Source organism: Polypterus senegalus, chromosome 11, assembly GCF_016835505.1.
Source record: "Polypterus senegalus isolate Bchr_013 chromosome 11, ASM1683550v1, whole genome shotgun sequence".
NCBI classification, from domain to species: domain Eukaryota; kingdom Metazoa; phylum Chordata; class Cladistia; order Polypteriformes; family Polypteridae; genus Polypterus; species Polypterus senegalus.
In genome coordinates, this window is record NC_053164.1 from 572,273 (window position 1) to 576,166 (window position 3,894).

Here is a 3,894-nt window from a genome sequence, read left to right on the forward strand (position 1 = left end):
AGACAAAACTGCAAGTGCTTAACAAATCTGATCATGCACTTGACATAGTTGAGGCGTGTTGATGGAGCCATCTGTGCATCTTTTAATTTTTTAAGGAACTCCTTTCCCTTTTCTGAATTAAGTAAGAAGTCCAAAGTTGGTTCGATGTCATCTGGCTGGACATACTTTAACCATCTGGCGACATTGTCCACCTTAAACAAAGAATCAACAAGTTAAGCATTTGTGAGCATTGGGATCATATTAAATAAACACCAATTTATTGAATGTAAATCTTCACCTCCTGTTGGCAGTTGGACATGAAGCATATTAATGAGGTGGTCCTTAAAACCAGAAATCAGATGAGTGTTTTCTGGAAATTTCTGGTACAGGCTGTGCTTCTCCATTTAGACCCTTACAGTACTTGTGAAGGCCTGCTGAGGTCTAAAAAAGAATTCAAATCCAGACACATTGACATCTAACATTGACAGAAGTTTGTAACTTTAACAGACAGAAATTAATGGGGTTCAGTCTGGTCACCTACCTCTGCCAAGTTGGGTCATCCTCCTCAATGTTTTCCACACTTTCTTGAGAAGAGCTGTCTGGTGCCACAGAAGCAGTAGTCTCAATGGACACTGAAGCAGCTGGAGGAGCCACTGAAGGTATGGCCGGAGCATTAAAAATGGCAGAAGGCTTGTTGATGGAAAAAATGACCTCTCTCTCTTTAAGGTAGTTTATCAATAAGGGATATGTTGTGGGGTGAACTCTAATCCGGTCCAGGCAATCCACAACCCTGCTTTCAATCCCAAATTTTCTGTGCGATATCCTGGCCCTTTTCACTTCTACCTTGAAAACAGTAACAAAAACACAAAAGTCATAAATATGAATAAATTTATTTTGTATCAAAAATCATTAACAAAATCATTTACAAAGGACTTATTTTTATTTATAAAATACATTTTTGTATAAAATGCCTTTAAAAGGTCGAAAAAAATTAATAGAAAACACAATCCAGCGTCTGAAAGATCTTCATTGTGTCTTGGTTTGGTGGTGCTGGTGCAGATCCCTAAAACAGAGAAAAAAGAGAGAATAGCAGGATTAGTACAGATTGATCTCTGAAGAAATTGATAATTCTAAACCCAAATTGTCTATTAAATTATCAAGTCAAACTAGTGCCGTTTCTGTGCTGTGGTTTGTTGTAATTGCTGTTTGAAACTTAATACTAGGAGGATGTCGGCATGTATCAAAAACAAATTTTATGATGTGTTAAACTAGCTAATACATAGAAATGTGTAATACACAGAATTTAACAAAACAGACTCTTACCGGAGGCTAATCATCAAGCCAGGTTAGGTCGTAGCCTTCACCACGAAAAGACTTCCGGTTGACCCCGTAGTCAAATTTAAGCTCATCTTCAATGTTAATGTCCTTTATGGCCCGCAGAAGGATGGTGTCCGTTAATTTTCCGTGTACGGAGATTCTGCACAGTACCGGCTTCAGATTAAAGCGTTTTCTTGAATGGTTTATGCGGCGTCCAATGATGTCAACGTCAGGATGACACTGACATGGATGGGTCTGTGCATCAATCGCCATAATTGTGTCCCCACTTTTATAAAAGAAGACACAGCCCATCTCGTCCGTTTTGCTATGCACTAGCCTTAATCCTCCTCCTTTTGTGACTACCTGCCCATGGTAATCACAAACTATGTCTCCTTTTGAAAATCTTCGGGTTGCAAACACTCCTGCAAAAAAACATGACATAAAACAGCTGTGTTAAAGCACTAAACACAGATTTTTATTTTATTTCAAAATTAAAAAAAAAACATTTCTTACCAAATCCTTTCTCACTGCCAAAGTCTTTTATATGGAGCCCCCTCCACCTCAGATGTTGCACCGTCCTGGAAATTTTGCGGTCTTCTTCGACTTCATTTTTGGAGGCAGGTTTCCAAAGGCTGACGATCTCCCCTGCCTTTGGACAATTGGACTCCCATCCCTGCCTCTCAATTTTCCGTTGAAATGTTTCCAGGGATGGTTTGGTGCAACGGTACATAGCTAAAAAAAAAAAAGACAGACTGTTTTAATTCTCTTACTTTTTTCTACACATTATAAATCATGCAAAACAAAATTCAAAGATCAATCCAATCACAGTGCAATACTCACACAAAATGTGTTTTTTGTCTTTCTATGTACTGGCAGGCTCTCCACTGATCATAGCAAGATCGGTCCTCACCGAAACCAGCCTCCTTCCTCATCTTCTTTGTAGGAGGCTGGCCTTCAGTGGACACCGGGAAGATTGATGTGAATAGAGCAAAGTCGACATCTTTTTTAATTGCTTTCTTGCCAATAGTCCTGCTTGTACCAGGTGTTTCTGCCAGTTCCTCACAAGAGCTGGAGGATCCTAAATAAGTCTGGACAATGTCAATAGTATTAGCTACTACTGCATTGTCCCGGCCACGATAGCGACTTTCTGCAACCTCAGTTGTATGGGCAAGGTAGTTTGCCAGGTTGCGTTTTTGTTCGCTTGTGAAATTAATACCAGCAAAGGTCTCCACAGCTTTCCTGACCTCAGTGCTGGTAGTGTTGGGAACTTTAAACCTGAAAAACAAAGTGCATGGGCATTTATTACAAAAACAGTTTTACAAGGGGAGAGAAGAAAAATGGTGCTATTTTTAATTCAATAACAATTTCACGTACATATCGTGCAGCCGCTGCACATCGCTAGTGCCGCTATTAATAGGTCCTCCTTTGACTGACAAGAAGAACCTGTCATCGTCTACAACATCCTTTTATTGCCAGACCGGACGAATGTTTTTGAAGTATATATCCATCCACTGCAAGAGTAAGGAAGGACGTGATCAATTGTGCACATGACAAGCTGACATTCAGGATAGCAATTTATGCAGTTATACTTACAGCTTCTTCCTCCATAGAAATGGCAATAGTGGCCACTTGTGTAGCTGCCGTTTTGTGATCCCTTACGGCGATGACTTTGAGGCTGGTTGTCTGTCAAGCCACTCTGTTACTCTCATGCCCTCAACCACTCCTGGAAGTAATATTTACATAAGGTCATTTCCTGCTTGCTGATCTCCAAGCCTCCTAAAAGATTGCCAAATAGTTCCAGGGACTTTGGCTTAGCTGCTTTCAAAATTTTCTGGCAATCTTATGTTTCTTGATCCTTTGGTTAACCTTGAATATTTCTTCCCGACTTCTGCCTTACTCAGCTCACGAGAAATTGGCTTTCTTGCCATGTTCAAGAAGTTCAAATAGTCCTGGCACTTTTGCGGCAGATGTTGGTCCTCCTTTATATATTCAAGACACACCTGTAAGTGCTTTACAAATCGGATCATGCACTTGATATAATTCAGGCGTGTTGATGGAGCCATCTCAGCATCTTTTAACTTCTTAAGGAACTCCTTTCCCTTTTTCTGAGTCAAATAAGAAGTCGAAAGTTGGCTCCATGTCATCTGGCTGCACATATTTTAGGTATCTTGCGACATTGTCCACCTTAAAACAAAGAATCAATCAGTTAAGCATGTGTGAACATTGGGATCATATTAAATAAAGAAACACCAATTTATTGAATGTAAATCCACACCTCCTGTTGGCAATTGGGGACATGGAGCATATTAATGAGGTGGTCCTTGAAACCAGAAATCAGCCGAGTGTTTTCAGGAAATTTTTGATACAGGCCATGCTTCTCCATTTTTGGACCCTCACAGTACTTGTGAAGGCCTGCTGAGGTCTAAAAAAAGAATTCAAATACAGACACATTGACATCTAACATTGACAGAAGTTTGTAACTTTAACAGACAGAAATTAATGGGGTTCAGACTGGTCGCCTACCTCTGCCAAGTTGGGTCATCCTCCTTGATGTTTTCCTCACTTTCCTGGGAAGAAGTGTCTGGTGCCACAGAAGCA

At 40.2% G+C, this 3,894-nt stretch overlaps 1 long non-coding RNA gene across 1 annotated transcript in view; it reads right to left on the reverse strand.

Moving 5' to 3' along the window:
- Nucleotides 1–687: 687 nt before the first annotated feature.
- Nucleotides 688–3,894, reverse strand: part of LOC120538642 — a 17,277-nt gene continuing 14,070 nt past the window's right edge. The window contains exon 3 of the long non-coding RNA XR_005635487.1: nt 688–698. This is a non-coding gene — a long non-coding RNA (uncharacterized LOC120538642). The remainder of the gene's footprint in view (nt 699–3,894) is intronic.